We start from the raw sequence: 21,689 nt of genomic DNA, 5'->3' as shown, positions 1-21,689 counted from the left end.
AAGCTTGGGGCGCAGTGCACACCCAGGGCCGAGGCAGAGGAGACAGAAGCTCGGGGGGCAGTGCACACCCAGGGCTGAGGCAGAAGTGACAGAAGCTTGGGGCGCAGTGCACACCCAGGGCTGAGGCAGAAGTGACAGAAGCTTGGGGCGCAGTGCACACCCAGGGCCGAGGCAGAGGTGACAGAAGCTTGGGGTGCAGGGCACACCCAGGGCCGAGGCAGAGGTGACAGAAGCTTGGGGCGCAGTGCACACCCAGGGCCGAGGCAGAGGTGACAGAAGCTTGGGGCGCAGTGCACACCCAGGGCTGAGGCAGAGGTGACAGAAGCCTGGGGCTCAGTGCACACCCAGGGCCGAGGCAGAGGTGACAGAAGCTTGGGGCGCAGTGCACACCCAGGGCCGAGGCAGAGGTGACAGAAGCTTGGGGCGCAGTGCACACCCAGGGCCGAGGCAGAGGTGACAGAAGCTTGGGGGGCAGTGCACACCCAGGGCCGAGGCAGAGGTGACAGAAGCTTGGGGCGCAGGGCACACCCAGGGCCGAGGCAGAGGTGACAGAAGCTTGGACCGCAGTGCACACCCAGGGCCGAGGCAGAGGTGACAGAAGCTTGGGGCGCAGTGCACACCCAGGGCCGAGGCAGAGGTGACAGAAGCTTGGGGCGCAGTGCACACCAAGGGCTGAGGCAGAGGTGACAGAAGCTTGGGGCGCAGTGCACACCCAGGGCCGAGGCAGAGGTGACAGAAGCTTGGGGTGCAGTGCACACCCAGGGCAGAGGCAGAGGTGACAGAAGCTTGGGGGGCAGTGCACACCCAGGGCTGAGGCAGAGGTGAAGGTAGCTTGGGGTGCAGGGCACACCCAGGGCCGAGGCAGAGGTGACAGAAGCTTGGGGTCGCAGTGCACACCCAGGGCCGAGGCAGAGGTGACAGAAGCTTGGGGGGCAGTGCACACCCAGGGCCGAGGCAGAGGTGACAGAAGCTTGGGGCGCAGTGCACACCCAGGGCTGAGGCAGAGGTGACAGAAGCTTGGGGTCGCAGTGCACACCCAGGGCCGAGGCAGAGGTGACAGAAGCTTGGGGCGCAGTGCACACCCAGGGCCGAGGCAGAGGTGACAGAAGCTTGGGGCGCAGTGCACACCCAGGGCAGAGGCAGAGGTGACAGAAGCTTGGGGGGCAGTGCACACCCAGGGCCGAGGCAGAGGTGACAGAAGCTTGGGGCGCAGTGCACACCCAGGGCTGAGGCAGAGGTGACAGGAGCTTGGGGCGCAGTGCACACCCAGGGCTGAGGCAGAGGTGACAGGAGCTTGGGGCGCAGTGCACACCCAGGGCTGAGGCAGAGGTGACAGAAGCTTGGGGCGCAGGGCACACCCAGGGCCGAGGCAGAGGTGACAGAAGCTTGGACCGCAGTGCACACCCAGGGCCGAGGCAGAGGTGACAGAAGCTTGGGGCGCAGTGCACACCCAGGGCCGAGGCAGAGGTGACAGAAGCTTGGGGGGCAGTGCACACCCAGGGCCGAGACAGAGGTGACAGAAGCTTGGGGTCGCAGTGCACAGCCTGGGCCGAGGCAGAGGTGACAGAAGCTTGGGGGGCAGTGCACACCCAGGGCCGAGGCAGAGGTGACAGAAGCTTGGGGGGCAGTGCACACCCAGGGCCGAGGCAGAGGTGACAGAAGCTTGGGGCGCAGTGCACACCCAGGGCCGAGGCAGAGGTGACAGGAGCTTGGGGCGCAGTGCACACCCAGGGCTGAGGCACAGGTGACAGAAGCTTGGGGCGCAGTGCACACCCAGGGCTGAGGCAGAGGTGACAGAAGCTTGGGGCGTAGTGCACACCCAGGGCCGAGGCAGAGGTGACAGAAGCTCGGGGGGCAATGTACACCCAGGGCCGAGGCAGAGGTGACAGAAGCTTGGGGCGCAGTGCACACCTAGGGCAGAGGCAGAGGTGACAGAAGCTTGGGGGGCAGTGCACACCCAGGGCTGAGGCAGAGGTGACAGAAGCTTGGGGTGCAGTGCACACCCAGGGCTGAGGCAGAGGTGACAGAAGCTTGGGGTGCAGTGCACACCCAGGGCTGAGGCAGAGGTGACAGAAGCTTGGGGCGCAGTGCACACCCAGGGCTGAGGCAGAGGTGACAGAAGCTTGGGGTGCAGTGCACACCCAGGGCCGAGGCAGAGGTGACAGAAGCTTGGGGCGCAGTGCACACCCAGGGCCGAGGCAGAGGTGACAGAAGCTTGGGGCGCAGTTCACACCCAGGGCTGAGGCAGAGGTGACAGAAGCTTGGGGCGCAGTGCACACCCAGGGCAGAGGCAGAGGTGACAGTAGCTTGGGGTGCAGGGCACACCCAGGGCCGAGGCAGAGGTGACAGAAGCTTGGGGCGCAGTGCACACCCAGGGCCGAGGCAGAGGTGACAGAAGCTTGGGGCGCAGTCCACACCCAGGGCTGAGGCAGAGGTGACAGAAGCTTGGGGCGCAGTGCACACCCAGGGCCGAGGCAGAGGTGACAGAAGCTTGGGGCGCAGTGCACACCCAGGGCAGAGGCAGAGGTGACAGAAGCTTGGGGCGCAGTGCACACCCAGGGCCGAGGCAGAGGTGACAGAAGCTTGGGGCGCAGTGCACACCCAGGGCAGAGGCAGAGGTGACAGAAGCTTGGGGGGCAGTGCACACCCAGGGCTGAGGCAGAGGTGAAGGTAGGTTGGGGTGCAGGGCACACCCAGGGCCGAGGCAGAGGTGACAGAAGCTTGGGGTCGCAGTGCACACCCAGGGCCGAGGCAGAGGTGACAGAATCTTGGGGGGCAGTGCACACCCAGGACCGAGGCAGAGGTGACAGAAGCTTGGGGCGCAGTGCACACCCAGGGCTGAGGCAGAGGTGACAGAAGCTTGGGGCGCAGTGCACACCCAGGGCAGAGGCAAAGGTGACAGAAGCTTGGGGCGCAGTGCGCACCCAGGGCCGAGGCAGAGGTGACAGAAGCTTGGGGCGCAGTGCACACCCAGAGCTGAGGCAGAGGTGACAGGAGCTTGGGGCGCAGTGCACACCCAGGGCTGAGGCAGAGGTGACAGGAGCTTGGGGCGCAGTGCACACCCAGGGCCGAGGCAGAGGTGACAGGAGCTTGGGGCGCAGTGCACACCCAGGGCTGAGGCAGAGGTGACAGAAGCTTGGGGCGCAGGGCACACCCAGGGCCGAGGCAGAGGTGACAGAAGCTTGGGGCGCAGTGTACACCCAGGGCTGTGGCAGAGGTGACAGAAGCTTGGGGCGCAGTGCACACCCAGGGCCGAGGCAGAGGTGACAGAAGCTTGGGTGCAGTGCACACCCAGGGCAGAGGCAGAGGTGACAGAAGCTTGGGGTGCAGTGCACACCCAGGGCCGAGGCAGAGGTGACAGAAGCTTGGGGCGCAGGGCACACCCAGGGCCAAGGCAGAGGTGACAGAAGCTTGGGGCGCAGTGCACACCCAGGGCCGAGGCAGAGGTGACAGGAGCTTGGGGTGCAGGGCACACCCAGGGCTGAGGCAGAGGTGACAGAAGCTTGGGGCGCAGTGCACACCCAGGGCAGAGGCAGAGGTGACAGAAGCTTGGGGGGCAGTGCACACCCAGGGCTGAGGCAGAGGTGACAGAAGCTTGGGGCGCAGTGCACACCCAGGGCTGAGGCAGAGGTGACAGAAGCTTGGGGCGCAGTGCACACCCAGGGCAGAGGCAAAGGTGACAGAAGCTTGGGGCGCAGTGCACACCCAGGGCTGAGGCAGAGGTGACAGAAGCTTGGGGCGCAGTGCACACCCAGGGCCGTGGCAGAGGTGACAGAAGCTTGGGGTGCAGTGCACACCCAGGGCTGAGGCAGAGGTGACAGAAGCTTGGGGCGCAGTGCACACTCAGGGCAGAGGTGACAGAAGCTTGGGGCGCAGTGCACACCCAGGGCCGAGGCAGAGGTGACAGAAGCTTGGGGCGCAGTGCAGTGCGACCTTATAGGTGCATCGGATGCACCGTTATAGTCGCACCGCAATGCAACGTTTCGCGCGCACCGCATGAGTGCTAGTTAGCGCGCATACAGTGATTTTAGGTGTGAAGAGGGGCTTTTCACAAGCGTGCTAACAGTTAGGGCCATTTTCGCACAATTAACAGTTTTCGCATGCAAACGCGAATTTTCGCACGAAAACGATAACGATTTTGCACGAAAGTTTACGCGAAAACGGGCGTGCTAACAGTTAGCGCTCTTTTGTGAATCAAGCCCTAAGCATGGTTTACTGAGTCAAGCCCAATGGGCTCGATTCACCAAGCGGTGCAAAGTGTTAGCACCGTGGTGAAAAGGCCCTTATCACGCCTAAAGTCACTTTAGGCATGATAAGAAGAAACTCGCGTGAAGTTGCCGCGCGTACGCGCGTAAGTGCGCGCGCATTACCCGACGCTTCGCGCGAAGCTCCCATTAAGCCCTATGGGACTTTGTGCGCGCTCTCACGCGCATACGCGCAAACGCGCTTACGCGCGGTAACTTCGCGCGAAGAGCAGGAAAAATCGGTGATAACTCAGTGGTGAAAAGGTCATCACGACTAAAGTCTTTTAGGCGTGATAACTGGGTTATCACCGCTTTGTGAATCGAGGCCAATGTTTGATAAGTGTGAGTCCCCCCAGTGCAGCTCAGCTTAGCAGCAGTTTGTTGCTGCAGTATTCCTAATGGCCAGCAGGTGGCACCATGTCACCACACTGGGGATATAGTATAGTATACAAAAAACAAGTGTGCAGACTGCAAATAAGCCGACATATCTGACATTTATGCTGGGAATTCAGCATTAGATTTTGCGTTAGATGGGTGGTTCTATAGATAATTTCCGACATGTTCGATCTTATTTTCGATCGATTTTCTGATTGATTTCTCATTGAAGTGAATGGAAATTGATAAGAAAAGAAAAGGGCAGCACGGTGGCGTAGTGGTTAGCACTCTCGCCTTGCTGGGTCCCTGGTTTGAATCCCAGTCAGGTCAACATCTGCAAGGAGTTTGCATGTTCTCCCCGTGTCTGTGTGTGTTTCCTCCGGGCACCCGGGTTTCCTCCCACATTCCCAAAAACATACAGATAAGTTAATTGGCTTCCCCCTAAAATTGTCCCTAGACTACGATACATGCATTACACCATACATACATAGACATATGTTAGTGACAAGACAATATACTCTGTACAGCACTGCGGAAGATGCTGGGCACTATATAATAAGAAGTAGAGATGGCACGAACCTCCGATTTTCAGTTTGCATGAACTTTCGCGAACCGCAATAGACTTCAATGGGGAGGCAAACTTTGAAAAATAGAAAAAATTATGCTGGCCACAAAAGTGATGGAAAAGATGTTTCAAGGGGTCCAACACCTGGAGGGGGGCATGGCGGAGTGGGATACATGCCAAAAGTCCCGGGGAAAAATCTGGATGTGACGCAAAGCAGCGTTTTAAGGGCAGAAATCACATTGAATGCTAAATTGCAGGCCTAACGTGCTTTCAAACATCTTGCATGTGTATACATCAATCAGGTAGTGTAATTAGAGTACTGCTTCACACTGACGCACCAAACTCACTGTGTAACGCACCGCAAACAGCTGTTTGTGTAGTGACGGCCGTGCTGGACTGGTGTGCACCGTGGCGAGAGTGTAGGCCGTGGCGTTTTTCAAGCCCATACAGAGAACGGAGATTGAAATTTGCTTTTTTTGCCTAACAGTTAGTCTTTAATGGTGGGTTCAACTCCATGAACCCATGTTGAGTATCATCTTTGGCAACCAGCAGGGTCCATCTTGATATAGGGGGTGAGGCATTTGTGATTTTGTTCCCACATAACACTGTATTGTGGTGATTTGCTGATGACAGCATTTGTTTTAAATGTTTTTATGATGTTTATACAGAATGTTCAATAAAGCTTTGTTATATTCATAATCGGTGGTGCAGCAGTTTGTGCAGGATTGCTTTCTGCTTTTTCCTTCATGGTGACCCGTTTCCTGGTGTGAAGGTGCCGGAGGTGGCCGTGTTTCCTGGTGTGAAGGTGAGAGAGGTGACACTGCTTCCTGGTGAGAAGGTGACGGAGGTGACCTGTCTCCTGGTGTGAAGGTGCCGGAGGTGGCCGTGTTTCCTGGTGTGAAGGTGAGAGAGGTGACACTGCTTCCTGGTGAGAAGGTGACGGAGGTGACCTGTTTTCTGGTGTGAAGGTGCCGGAGGTGGCCGTGTTTCCTGGTGTGAAGGTGAGAGAGGTGACACTGCTTCCTGGTGAGAAGGTGACGGAGGTGACCTCTTTCCTGGTGTGCAGGTGACAGAGGTGACCCTGCTTCCTGGTGTGAAGGTGACAGAGGTGACCCTGCTTCCTGGTGTGAAGGTGAAGGAGGTGACCTGTTTCCTGGTATGAAGGTCACGGAGGTGACCCTGCTTCCTGGTATGAAGGTCACGGAGGTGACCCTGCTTCCTGGTGTGAAGGTGACAGAGGTGGCCGTGTTTCCTGGTGTGAAGGTGACTGAGATGACCTGTTTCCTGGTGTGAAGGTGACAGAGGTGACCCTGCTTCCTGGTGTGAAGGTGACAGAGGTGACCTGTTTCCTGGTGTGAAGTCGACAGAGGTGACCCTGATTCCTGGTGTAAAGGTGACAGAGGTGACACTGCTTCCTGGTGTGAAGGTGACAGAGGTGACCTATTTCCTGGTGTGAAGGAGGTGACCTGTTTCCTGGTGTGAAGGTGACAGAGGTGACACTGCTTCCTGGTGTGAAGGTGACTGAGGTGACCTGTTTCCTGGTGTGAAGGAGGTGACCTGTTTCCTGGTGTGAAGGTGACTGAGGTGACCTGTTTCCTGGTGTGAAAGTGACAGAGGTGACCCTGCTTCCTGGTGTGAAGGTGACACTGCTTGCTGGTGTGAAGGTGACAGAGGTGACCTATTTCCTGGTGTGAAGGAGGTGACCTGTTTCCTGGTGTGAAGGTGACAGAGGTGACCCTGTTTCCTGGCGTGAAGGTGACAGAGGTGACCTGTTTCCTGGTGTGAAGGTGATAGAGGTGACCCTGCTTCCTGGTGTGAAGGTGACAGAGGTGACCTGCTTCCTGGTATGAAGGTGACGGAGGTGACACTGCTTCCTGGTGTGAAGGTGACAGAGGTGACCTGCTCCCTGGTGTGAAGGTGACAGAGGTGACCCTGCTTCCTGGTGTGAAGGTGACAGAGGTGACACTGCTTCCTGGTGTGAAGGTGACAGAGGTGACACTGCTTCCTGGTGTGAAGGTGACAGAGGTGACACTGCTTCCTGGTGTGAAGGTGACAGAGGTGACCTGTTTCCTGGTGTGAAGGTGACAGATGTGACCCTGTTTCCTGGTGTGAAGGTGACGGGGGTGACCCTGTTTCCTGGTGTGAAGGTGACGGGGGTGACCTGCTTCCTGGTGTGAAGGTGACAGAGGTGATCTGGCTTCCTGGTGTGAAGGTGACAGAGGTGACCTATTTCCTGGTGTGAAGGTGAAGGAGGTGACCCTGTTTCCTGGTGTGAAGGTGGCAGAGGTGACCCTGTTTCCTGGTGTGAAGGTGACGGGGGTAACCCTGTTTCCTGGTGTGAAGGTGACAGAGGTGACCTGTTTCCTGGTGTGAAGGTGACGGAGGTGACCTGCTTCCTGGTGTGAAGGTGACAGAGGTGATCTGGCTTCCTGGTGTGAAGGTGACAGAGGTGACCTGCTTCCTGGTGTGAAGGTGGCAGAGGTGATCAGGCTTCCTGGTATGAATAGTGAGAAATTCTCTAGGAGTTCCTGATGTATTTAAATCTTTGTCTCTATGTTTATGTTTATTTTAGGCCCGTCTTTTCTGTCTATTGCATCTGTCACGGCTGGTGGTGAGAAACAGGATGGGACGAGTCCAGACGTGAGGCTGCCTGAGGCGTGTCATCCTGCCCATGTAGCATCTATATGATCCATCTCATTCCTACCTATACTGGGGGCACCTATAGTTGGCTAACTATAATAGGCACATATAGCTGGATAATTATACCTGGGGCAGCTGTACCAAGTCACCTATAATGGGACCCCTATGCCTGGCTACCTATACTTGGGGCATCTATACTTTGCTATCTATACTAAGGCACCTGTACCAGGCTACCTATACTGGGGGCACCTGTGCCTGGCTACCTATACTTGGGGCACCTATACCTAACTACCTATACTGGGGGCACCTATGCTTGGCTACCTATACTAGGGGCACCTACACCTGGCTATCTATATTGGGGGCACCTATTCCAGACTACCTATATTGAGTTCACTTGTGCCAGGCTACCTATACTGGGGGCACCTGTACCTGGCTGCCTATACTGGGGGCATCTGTACCAGGCTACTTATACTGGGAGCTACTATACTGGGGGCACATATACCTGGCTACCTATACTGGGGACATATACCTAGATAATTATACCTGGGGCACATGTACCAAGTTACCTATACTGGGAGCACCTATTCCTGGCTACCTATACTTGGGGCACCTATACCTCACTATCTATACTGAGGGCACCTGTACCAGATTACCTATACTGGGGGAACCTATCCCTGGCTGCCTATAATCGGGCATCTATACTGGAGCACCTATAACTGTCTACCTATATCTGGCTATCTATACTGGGGGCACCCTATACCTGGCTATCTACAGTATACTGGGGCCCCTATACTGGGGGCACCTGTATAAGGCTACCTATACTGGGGCACCTACACCAGGTTATCTATACTGGGGGCACCTATACCTGGCTACCTTTTTTTTATATCCTGCCTTTCCAATTTCTGTTTTGAGGAGGAAGGGAGGGGGGCCCATCCAAAGTTTTGCGGAGAGGCCCAGGGATTTCTAGTTACACCCCTGGCCGTCATATTTGGTTTACTTTAAAGGGAACCTGAAATAAGTTTAAAACAAAAGAGGTTCACTTAGCTGGGGCATCTCCCAGCCCCTGCAGCCGTCCTGTGCCTGCGCCGGTACTCAACGATCCTCTGGTCGCTGCCGTGGCTCGGTTTTTATGCTGCCAGTCGATGGCCACTGCGCCTGCGCAAGCTGTGGCCACGTGCATCCTTGTTTGCACTCCCGTCGCCGGGAGCAACCTGTACAAGTTCGGTAGAGATTTTCTCGTACTGCGTTTGCAAAAGACACTCCCAGCGACGTGAGCGGGAGGAAGGATACGTGCGGCACAGGGGCAGTGACCATCAACTTATAAGGCGGCGGTACATAAACTGAGCCGCGGCAGGGGAATGGAGGATCATATGCTAACGTCGCAGCCACAGGGCAGGTGCAGGGGGCTGGGTGAAGCCCCAGGTAAGTGAAACTTTTTTTTTTACTTATTTCAGGTTCCCTTTAAAGAGAACCTGAACTGAAAATAAAAAGTCAAAATAACCATACATAGATCATACTTACCTCCTGTGTAGTCTACTACTCAATCTCTTTCTCCTCTCCTGCGTCTCATTTGTCCACTGTGATCAATGGATTTCTCCGTCCTCCATTTAAAAAATGGCCATTACCACCAACAGCTTCCTGGTCAGCACACTGTTAAAGAGGAACTCCAGTGAAAATAATGTAATAAAAAAGTGCTTCATTTTACAATAATTATGTATTAATGATTTAGTCAGTGTTTGCCCATTGTAAAATCTTTTAAATCCCTGATTTACATTCTGACATTTATTACATGGTGACATTTTTACTGCTGGCAGGTGATGTAGCTGCTGCATGCTTTTTTGGCAGTTGGAAACCGCTGTAAACAGCTATTTCCCACAATGCAGCAAGGTTCCCAGACAGGAAACTGCCAGGAGTACCACGGTCCTCAGAGTTTCTTGTGGGAGGGGTTTCACCACAATATCAGTCATACAGCGCCCCCTGATGGTCTGTTTGTGAAAAGGAATAGATTTCTCATGTAAAAGGGGGTATCAGCTACTGATTGGGATAAAGTTCAATTATTGGTCGGAGTTTCTCTTTAAACTGTAATATCACCCACTTGAGATATAGAGAAACAAACATTACCTTGCACATTCAGTTGTAACTGACAGCTGCTGATATATAACTGACAGCAACTGGTACATCTCAGTCAGTTCTGACAAAATCTTGTCAGAACTGAAAGGGATCACTGTAAGAAGAAAATGGTGAGCTTCTGAGAGGAACAGATGGTGAGGTTAGTATGTAATATTAATTTGCAGCTACGTCATGTGTTTAAAGGGGAACTGAAGTAAGAGGTATACGGAGGCTGCCATATTTATTTCCTTCTAATCAATACCAGTTGCCTGGCAGCCCTGCTGGTCTATTTCTCTGCAGTAGTATCTGAATAACACCAGAAACAAGCATGCAGCTAGTCTTGTCAGATCTGACTTTAAAGTCTGAAACACCTGATCTGCTGCATGCTTGTTCAGGGGCTATGGCTAATAGTATTAGAGGCAGAGGATCAGCAGGACAGCCAGGCAACTGGTATTGCTTAAAAGGAAATAAACATGTCAGCCTCCATATACCTCTCTCTTTAGTTCCCCTTTAAGCTGATCTCTGGACCTGAATGATACGATGTTGCAGAGAACATTCAGTTGCAGATAATGCTGAATACGTTGGAACAACTGTGTCAGTTTAAAGGGCGGTTACTTTTTCACACGGGTGATAAAAGCGTTTGTTATTCACTCACACACCGGCCTATCCACAGAGCAGCGCAGAGAGGATGCCGCACTGCTGCTGAATATATAATGAGGGCCCTGCATTATTGAGGAGGGAAGCCTCGGGGAGCGGAGCTTGCACTTTTCCTAATGGACTCCGGGGAGGGGGGGGGGGGGGGGCAGGGGAGGGGGGTCAGCTATAGGTTACACTAATGCACACATCTCCTCTTACAGCTGAGTGTGCTGCCAGCGCCTGCACTGGGGAAACCTGTAGTGTAATCACTAAATGGATTCCCCTACTCATCACAAAATCCAGCTCCATGTGTCCAGTAACAGCATATCTCCCAACTTTTTGAGATGATAAAGAGGGACACTTAAGCCACGCCCCTGCCACACCCCTAATCACAACCCCGACACACCCCTAGTCACACATACCATAAAGATTTAATAAGAAAAATATGTTGTTTTATAATTTAAACCACACTGGTCCTTTCTATCCTGGTTCATTTTCCTTCATATTAACATTTTTTCAATTAGTAATATATCAAATTAAAGGATGGGAATAAAGTTTAGAGTCAATCAAACACATTTTTAGTAGAGAAATATATATATTTACATAGAAAGGGGGACAAAGTCCTGAAAGAGGGACAAATGAGAGAAAAGAGGGACGGAAGGACAGGGCTCCGAAAGATGGAGAGTTGGGAGCTATGTGTAGGGTTGCCAGGTGTCCGGTTTTAGACCGGACAGTCCGGTTTTTGGCCGCTGTGTCCTGTCCAAAAAGGCATGTTAAACCGGACAATTAAGATGTCCGGTTTTATGCCTTTTGCCCATGCCCGTTTCTAGCCCCAGCAGCCAGGGAGGGAGCGCTGTATACAACATACCTCCCTGGCTCCAAGCGCTGCTCTCTCGCCGCCGGTCTTCTCCTCTCTGCATACACGCTTATACACACGCTGCTTCCTGTTTAGCCAGAAGCAGCGTATGTATACGCGTGTAGGCAGATGGGAGAAGACCGGCGACGAGAGAGCAGCGCTTGGAGCCAGGGAGGTATGTTGTATACAGCGCTCCCTCCCTGGCTGCTGCTGCTCACTATACATCTGAGGGGGGAGCACGGAGGGCGGCCCAGGAGAGGGAGGGAGAGGTTGGGTTGCCCTCCCCGCGGCTCCGGCTCCCCCCTCCATTATGGGGGACAGCTACCTATCTAACCTATCCTGGGGGCACCTACCTAATCTAACCTACGCTGGGGGGCAGCTACCTATCTAACCTATCCTGGGGGGCACCTACCTAATCTAACCTACGCTGGGGGGCAGCTACCTATCTAACCTATCCTGGGGGGCACCTACCTAATCTAACCTACGCTGGGGGGCAGCTACCTATCTAACCTATCCTGGGGGGCACCTACCTAATCTAACCTACGCTGGGGGGCAGCTACCTATCTAACCTATCCTGGGGGGCATCTACCTAATCTAACCTACGCTGGGGGGCAGCTACCTATCTAACCTATCCTGGGGGGCACCTACCTAATCTAACCTACGCTGGGGGGCAGCTACCTATCTAACCTATCCTGGGGGGCATCTACCTAATCTAACCTACGCTGGGGGGCACCTACCTAATCTAACCTACACTGGGGGGCCGCTACCTATCTAACTTACACTGGGGGGCAGCTACCTATCTAACCTATACTGGGGGGCACCTACCTAATCTAACCTATGCGGGGGGGCAGCTACCTATCTAACCTATACTGGGGGGCACCTGTCTAATCTAGCCTATACTGGAAGGGGGGGCAGCTACCTAATCTAACCTATACTGGGGGGCACCTACCTATCTAACGTATACTGAGGGGCACCTACCTATCTAACCTATACTGGGGTGCAGCTACCTATCTAACCTATACTGGGGGGGGGGGCATCTATTTATCTAACCTATACTGGGGGCACTTATCTAACCTGTATTGGGGGCACCTACCTACCTAGCTAGCCTATACAGGTGACAACTATACTGGCTACCTAAATGACCTATACTGGGGGCACCTACCTATCTAACCTATGCTGGGGGCAACTATTGCATTATTTGCATAGTTTTCCAGTTTTGTAATAGTTTTCTGCTCTGTCTCTTATTATGTGCATTTACTGGTGAAAAGCGGTCTCTTATTATGTGCATTTACTGGTGAAAAGTGGTCTCTTATGTGCATGTACTGGTGAGGACAGTTAGTGACATGGCTATGTACTCTGTAATGTGCTGCAGAAGATGTCAGTGCGATATAAATACTGTAAAAAACATTTTTTTAAAAGCCCATTGCTTAGCCCCACTCTACATAAAAGTGCGCTTCTGACTCCGCCCCTAACTCCACCCCCTGTCCGGTTTTTCTCCATCAGCCGACCTGGCAACCCTAGCTATGTGGGAGGGAATACAGAGGAGGCGGCCATGATGGATCAGCAGCTTTATCCCCCTGCAGGGGAGTCATGTGACTACACAGCACAGCTCCATGTTTCCAGTAACAGAAGGGATTATGGGAGGGAATACAGAGGAGGCCGCCATGATGGATCAGCAGCTTTATCCCCCTGCAGGAGAGTCATGTGACTACACAGCACAGCTCCATGTTTCCAGTAACAGAGGATTATGGGAGAGAATATATAGGTGGCAACCATGATGGATCAGCAGCTTTATCCTCCTGCAGAAGAGTCATGTGACTACACAGCACAGCTCCATGTTTCCAGTAACAGAGAGGATTATGGGAGAGAATACAGAGGTGGCAGCCATGATGGATCAGCAGCTTTATCCTCCTGCAGGAGAGTCATGTGACTACACAGCACAGCTCCATGTTTCCAGTAACAGAGGGGATTATGGGAGGGAATACAGAGGAGACGGCCATGATGGGTCAGCAGCTTTATCCTCCTGCAGGAGAGTCATGTGACTACACAGCACAGCTCCATGTTACCAGTAACAGAGGGGATTATGGGAGGGAATACAGAGGAGGCAGCCATGATGGATCAGCAGCTTTATCCTCCTGCAGGAGAGTCATGTGACTACAGAGCACAGCTCCATGTTTCCAGTAACAGAGGGGATTATGGGAGGGAATACAGAGGAGGCGGCCATGATGGATCAGCAGCTTTATCCCCCTGCAGGAGAGTCATGTGACTACACAGCACAGCTTCATGTTCCCAGTAACAGGGGATTATGGGAGAGAATACAGAGGAGGCGGCCATGATGGATCAGCAGCTTTATCCTCCTGCAGGAGAGTCATGTGACTACACAGCACAGCTCCATGTTTCCAGTAACAGAGGGGATTATGGGAGGGAATACAGAGGAGGCAGCCATGATGGATCAGCAGCTTTATCCTCCTGCAGGAGAGTCATGTGACTACACAGCACAGCTCCATGTTTCCAGTAACAGAGAGGATTATGGGAGGGAATACAGAGGAGGCGACCATGATGGATCAGCAGCTTTATCCTCCTGCAGGAGAGTCATGTGACTACACAGCACAGCTCCATGTTTCCAGTAACAGAGGATTATGGGAGGGAATACAGAGGAGGCGGCCATGATGGATCAGCAGCTTTATCATCCTGCAGGAGAGTCATGTGATATGACTACACAGCACAGCTCCATGTTTCCAGTAACAGAGGATTATGGGAGAGAATATATAGGTGGCAACCATGATGGATCAGCAGCTTTATCCTCCTGCAGGAGAGTCATGTGACTACACAGCACAGCTCCGTGTTTCCAGTAACAGAGAGGATTATGGGAGAGAATACAGAGGTGGCAGCCATGATGGATCAGCAGCTTTATCCTCCTGCAGGAGAGTCATGTGACTACACAGCACAGCTCCATGTTTCCAGTAACAGAGGATTATGGGAGGGAATACAGAGGAGGCGGCCATGATGGATCAGCAGCTTTATCTTACTGCAGGAGAGTCATGTGACTACACAGCACAGCTCCATGTTTCCAGTAACAGAGGATTATGGGAGGGAATACAGAGGAGGCGGCCATGATGGATCAGCAGCTTTATCCTCCTGCAGGAGAGTCATCTGACTACATAGCACAGCTTCATGTTTCCAGTAACAGTGGATTATGGGAGAGAATACAGAGGAGGCGGCCATGATGGATCAGCAGCTTTATCCTCCTGCAGGAAAGTCATGTGACTACACAGCACAGCTCCATGTTTCCAGTAACAGAGGGGATTATGGGAGGGAATACAGAGGTGGCAGCCATGATGGATCAGCAGCTTTATCCTCCTGCAGGAGAGTCATGTGACTACACAGCACAGCTCCATGTTTCCAGTAACAGAGGGGATTATGGGAGGGAATACAGAGGTGGCAGCCATGATGGATCAGCAGCTTTATCCTCCTGCAGGAGAGTCATGTGACTACACAGCACAGCTCCATGTTTCCAGTAACAGAGGGGATTATGGGAGGGAATACAGAGGTGGCAGCCATGATGGATCAGCAGCTTTATCCTCCTGCAGGAGAGTCATGTGACTACACAGCACAGCTCCATGTTTCCAGTAACAGAGGGGATTATGGGAGGGAATACAGAGGAGGCGGCCATGATGGATCAGCAGCTTTATCCTCCTGCAGGAGAGTCATGTGACTACACAGCGCAGCTCCATGTTTCCAGTAACAGAGGGGATTATGGGAGGGAATACAGAGGAGGCGGCCATGATGGATCAGCAGCTTTATCTTACTGCAGGAGAGTCATGTGACTACACAGCGCAGCTCCATGTTTCCAGTAACAGAGGGGATTATGGGAGGGAATACAGAGGAGGCGGCCATGATGGATCAGCAGCTTTATCCTCCTGCAGGAGAGTCATGTGACTACACAGCGCAGCTCCATGTTTCCAGTAACAGAGGGGATTATGGGAGGGAATACAGAGGAGGCGGCCATGATGGATCAGCAGCTTTATCTTACTGCAGGAGAGTCATGTGACTACACAGCGCAGCTCCATGTTTCCAGTAACAGAGGGGATTATGGGAGGGAATACAGAGGAGGCGGCCATGATGGATCAGCAGCTTTATCCTCCTGCAGGAGAGTCATGTGACTACACAGCACAGCTCCATGTTTCCAGTAACAGAGGGGATTATGGGAGGGAATACAGAGGAGGCGGCCATGATGGATTAGCAGCTTTATCATCCTGCAGGAGAGTCATGTGACTACACAGCACAGCTCCATGTTTCCAGTAACAGAGGGGCTTATGGGAGAGAATACAGAGGAGGCGGCCATGATGGATCAGCAGCTTTATCCTCCTGCAGGAGAGTCATGTGACTACACAGCACAGCTCCATGTTTCCAGTAACAGAGGGGATTATGGGAGGGAATACAGAGGAGGCGACCATGATGGATCAGCAGCTTTATCCTCCTGCAGGAGAGTCATGTGACACAGCACAGCTCCATGTTTCCAGTAACAGAGGGGATTATGGGAGGGAATACAGAGGAGGCGGCCATGATGGATCAGCAGCTTTATCCTCCTGCAGGAGAGTCATGTGACTACACAGCACAGCTCCATGTTTCCAGTAACGGGATTATGGGAGGGAATACAGAGGAGGCAGCCATGATGGATCAGCAGCTTTATCCTCCTGCAGGAGAGTCATGTGACTACACAGCACAGCTCCATGTTTCTCATCAATTATTTTATTTGTTTAGGTGGCCAATGGAACGCATAGACGGTGTGATGTAATCTGCAGCCCCCCAGCTATCGGGGCACTACAACTCCCAGCAGGATGGATCATTGACCGATATCAGCTCTGAGTCACTACAACTCCCAGCAGGACGGATCATTGACCACTATCAGCTCTGAGTCACTACAACTCCCAGCAGGAAAGATCAACCCTTGTGGAACACACAAAAGAGTTAAGCTTTCGCAGCTCTTTCTGGAATGACACCTTTGCAATTCCCAGAATCCTCTCTGTCCCTCCATCAGTCAGCAGCAGGTGTGACAGTGGCATTTGTCATCCAATATCTGCGGCCCCTCAGCGGCGCACTACAACTCCCTGCAGGATGGATCATCGCCTGCTATCAGCCCCAAAGCACTACAACTCCCAGCAGGACGGATCAGCCCTTCCAGAGAAGAGTTAAGCTTTTGCAGCTTTTCCTGGTATGACACCTCTGCGATTCCCAGAATCCTCTCTGTCCCTCCATCAGTCAGCAGCAGGTGTGACAGTGTCATTTGTCATCCAATATCTGCGGCCCCTCAGCGGCGCACTACAACTCCCTGCAGGATGGATCATCGCCTGCTATCAGCCCCAAGGCACTACAACTCCCAGCAGGATGGATCAGCTCTGCCAGAGAAGAGTTAAGCTTTCGCAGCTTTTCCTGGAATGACACCTCTGCGATTCCCAGAATCCTCTCTGTCCCTCCATCAGTCAGCAGCAGGTGTGACAGTGGTATTTGTCAGCCCGTATCTGCAGCGGGGTGATCCAAGCAACGCTGTGAACTTTGCACCATCCTGCAGAACAGACAGAGATAATGCTGCTGTATATTTTACAGCTCGCTCGGGCGACCTTGGCACTGGGCTGTGAAGGTCGCACAGGCGTCCTGCGACTTTCAGGTGAGTATAGTGTCAGAGAGGCAGAGAATCAGGTGACTCTGGGTGTGGGTCTCATCTGCTGATCTGCTGGATGATTCTGATATTGAATAGAATTTGGATCTGGTTCAGAGAAGACACAAAGTCACCTGAGCACAATGCTGCCCCCTCTCAGGAGAATATGTGTCTCTCCAGCAGCCACCACCAGGGGGCGACACACTCTCAGCCACTATCCCAGTGTCTTTCCATGCCCAGTTATTGAGTAACAGAATATGAATTGTTCATGGCCACAGGGGTAATAAAGAGGCATTCCAGGAGTTCATCCAGCCACAACCAGCGTAAAATGATCATTTATTCACTAAGCCCGGAACGGCTGGAGGGAGGCGTCCCCTGTGTGACCTTCACAAGTTGCTCCACCGTACGGTCCTCATCCACTAACAACGCTGTACAGTCCCCATCCACTAACAACGCCGTACGGTGCCCATCCACTAACAACGCCGTACGGTGCCCATCCACTAACAACACCGTACGGTCCCCATCCACTAACAACGCCGTACGGTGCCCATCCACTAACAACGCCGTACGGTGCCCATCCACTAACAACGCCGTACGGTCCCCATCCACTAACAACGCCGTACGGTGCCCATCCACTAACAATGCCGTACCGTCCCCATCCACTAACAACGCCGTACGGTCCTCATCCACTAACAACGCCGTACGGTGCCCATCCACTAACAACGCCGTACGGTCCTCATCCACTAACAACGCCGTACGGTCCTCATCCACTAACAACGCCGTACGGTGCCCATCCACTAACAACGCCATACAGTCCCCATCCACTAACAACGCCGTACGGTCCTCATCCACTAACAACGCAGTACAGTCCTCATTCACTAACAACGCCGTACGGTCCCCATCCACTAACAACGCAGTACAGTCCCCATCCACTAACAATGCCGTACAGTCCCCATCCACTAACAACGCCGTACGGTCCCCATCCACTAACAACGCCGTACAGTCCTCATCCACTAACAACGCCGTACGGTCCTCATCCACTAACAACGCCGTACGGTGCCCATCCACTAACAACGCCGTACAGTGCCCATCCACTAACAACGCCGTACGGTCCTCATCCACTAACAACGCCGTACGGTCTCCATCCACTAACAACGCCGTACGGTCTCCATCCACTAACAACGCCGTACGGTCCCCATCCACTAACAACGCCGTACGGTCTCCATCCACTAACAACGCCGTACGGTCCCCATCCACTAACAACGCCGTACGGTCCTCATCCACTAACAATGCCGTACGGTCCCCATCCACTAACAACGCCGTACGGTGCCCATCCACTAACAACGCCATACGGTGCCCATCCACTAACAATGCCGTACGGTGCCCATCCACTAACAACGCCGTACGGTCCCCATCCACTGACGACTCCGTACTGTCCCCATCCACTAACAACGCCGTACGGTGCCCATCCACTAACAACGCCGTACGGTGCCCATCCACTAACAACGCTGTACGGTCTCCATCCACTAACAACGCCGTACGGTCCCCATCCACTAACAATGCCGTACGGTGCCCATCCACTAACAACGCCGTACGGTCCTCATCCACTAACAACGCCGTACGGTGCCCATCCACTAACAATGCCGTACGGTGCCCATCCACTAACAACGCTGTACGGTCTCCATCCACTAACAACGCCGTACGGTCCCCATCCACTAACAACGCCGTACGGTGCCCATCCACTAACAACGCCGTACGGTCCTCATCCACTAACAACGCAGTACAGTCCCCATCCACTAACAACGCCGTACGGTGCCCATCCACTAACAATGCCGTACGGTGCCCATCCACTAACAACGTCGTACGGTGCCCATCCACTAACAACGCCGTACGGTGCCCATCCACTAACAATGCCGTACGGTGCCCATCCACTAACAACGCCGTACGGTGCCCATCCACTAACAACGCCGTACGGTCTCCATCCACTAACAACGCCGTACGGTCCCCATCCACTAACAACGCCGTACGGTGCCCATCCACTAACAACACCGTACTGTCCCCATCCACTAACAACGCCGTACGGTCCCCATCCACTGACGACTCCGTACGGTCCCCATCCACTAACAACGCCGTACTGTCCCCATCCACTGACGACTCCGTACGGTCCCCATCCACTGACGACTCCATACGGTCCCCATCCACTAACAACGCCGTACTGTCCCCATCCACTGACGACTCCGTACGGTCCCCATCCACTGACAACTCCGTACGGTCCCCATCCACTGACGACTCCGTACGGTCCCCATCCACTAACCACACTGTACGGCGTCGGTTCCCATCCACTAACAATGCTGCTTATTACACACAGGAGCACACCGGCCTCTGCTTATTACACACAGGAGCACACCGGCCTTTGCTTATTACACACAGGAGCACACCGGCCTCTGCTTATTACACAACAAAGCATGCCAGCCTCTGCTTACCACACACCGGATCACGCTGGTCTCTGCTTATTATACACGGGAGCACGCCGGCCTCTGCTTATTACACATTGGAGCACACTGGCCTCTGCTTATTACACACCGGAGCACGCCAGCCTCTGCTTATTACACACCGGAGCATGCCAGCCTCTGCTTATTACACTCCGGAGCACACCGGCCTCTGCTTATTACACACAGGAGCACACCGGCCTCTGCTTATTACACCCCGGAGCACCCCAGCCTCTGCTTATTACACACCAGAGTACAATGGCCTCTGCTTATTACACATCGAAGCATGCCAGCCTCTGCTTATTACACACCGGAGCACACCGGCCTCTGCTTATTACACCCTGGAGCACACCGGCCTCTGCTTATTACACCCTGGAGCACACCGGCCTCTGCTTATTACACACCTGAGTACACCGACCTCTGCTTATTACACACCGGAGCACGCCAGCCTCTGCTTATTACACACTGGAGCATGCCAGCCTCTGCTTATTACACTCCGGAGCACACCGGCCTCTGCTTATTACACACAGGAGCACGCCAGCCTCTGCTTATTACACTCCGGAGCACACCGGCCTCTGCTTATTACACACCGGAGCACACCGGCCTCTGCTTATTACACCCTGGAGCACACCGGCCTCTGCTTATTACACACCTGAGTACACCGACCTCTGCTTATTACACACCGGAGCACGCCAGCCTCTGCTTATTACACACCGGAGCATGCCAGCCTCTGCTTATTACACTCCGGAGCACACCGGCCTCTGCTTATTACACACAGGAGCACGCCAGCCTCTGCTTATTACACATCGAAGCATGCCAGCCTCTGCTTATTACACTCCGGAGCACACCGGCCTCTGCTTATCACACACCGGATCACGCTGGTCTAGGCTTATTATACACTGGAGCACGCTGGCCTCTGCTTATTACACACCGGAGCACCCCAGCCTCTGCTTATTACACTCCGGAGCACACCGGCCTCTGCTTATTACACACCGGAGCACACCGGCCTCTGCTTATTACACCCTGGAGCACACCGGCCTCTGCTTATTACACACCTGAGTACACCGACCTCTGCTTATTACACACCGGAGCACGCCAGCCTCTGCTTATTACACACCGGAGCATGCCAGCCTCTGCTTATTACACTCCGGAGCACACCGGCCTCTGCTTATCACACACCGGATCACGCTGGTCTCGGCTTATTATACACTGGAGCACGCTGGCCTCTGCTTATTACACACCGGAGCACCCCAGCCTCTGCTTATTACACACCGGAGCACCCCAGCCTCTGCTTATCACACACCGGATCACGCTGGTCTCGGCTTATTACACACCGGAGCACACCAGCTTGTGCACAAGCCTCTGCTTATTACACAATAGAGTACACCGGCCTCTGCTTATTACACACCAGAGTACACCAGCCTCTGCTTATTACACACCGGAGCACACCGGCCTCTGCTTATTACACAATAGAGTACACCGGCCTCTGCTTATTACACACCAGAGTACACCAGCCTCTGCTTATTACACACCGGAGCACACCGGCCTCTGCTTATTACACAATAGAGTACACCGGCCTCTGCTTATTACACACCGGAGCACACCGGCCTCTGCTTATCACACACCGGATCACGCTGGTCTCGGCTTATTATACACTGGAGCACCCCAGCCTCTGCTTATTACACACCGGAGCACCCCAGCCTCTGCTTATTACACCCCGAAGCACGCCAGCCTCTGCTTATTACACACCGGAGCACCCCAGCCTCTGCTTATTACACACCGGAGCACGCCAGCCTCTGCTTATTACACAACGAAGCATGCCAGCCTCTGCTTATTACACTCCGGAGCACACCGGCCTCTGCTTATCACACACCGGATCACGCTGGTCTCGGCTTATTATACACGGGAGCACGCCGGCCTCTGCTTATTACACATTGGAGCACGCCAGCCTCTGCTTATTACACACCGGAGCACACCGGCCTCTGCTTATTACACACCGGAGCACACCGGCCTCTGCTTATCACACACCGGAGCACACCAGCTTGTGCACAAGCCTCTGCTTATTACACAATAGAGTACACCGGCCTCTGCTTATTACACACCAGAGTACACCAGC

At 53.8% G+C, this 21,689-nt stretch overlaps 1 protein-coding gene across 1 annotated transcript in view; it reads right to left on the bottom strand.

Annotated features, from left to right (window-relative positions):
• Window positions 1-21,689, bottom strand: part of LOC137547429 (uncharacterized) — a 309,151-nt gene that overhangs the window by 215,641 nt on the left and 71,821 nt on the right. The window contains exon 2 of the mRNA XM_068271011.1: window positions 9,346-9,474. The gene's annotated coding sequence lies outside the window, so the exon portion shown is untranslated. The remainder of the gene's footprint in view (window positions 1-9,345; window positions 9,475-21,689) is intronic.

This window comes from Hyperolius riggenbachi, chromosome 2 (assembly GCF_040937935.1).
Source record: "Hyperolius riggenbachi isolate aHypRig1 chromosome 2, aHypRig1.pri, whole genome shotgun sequence".
Classification (NCBI taxonomy): Eukaryota; Metazoa; Chordata; class Amphibia; order Anura; family Hyperoliidae; genus Hyperolius; species Hyperolius riggenbachi.
This window is presented reverse-complemented; position numbering and strand designations above follow the sequence as displayed.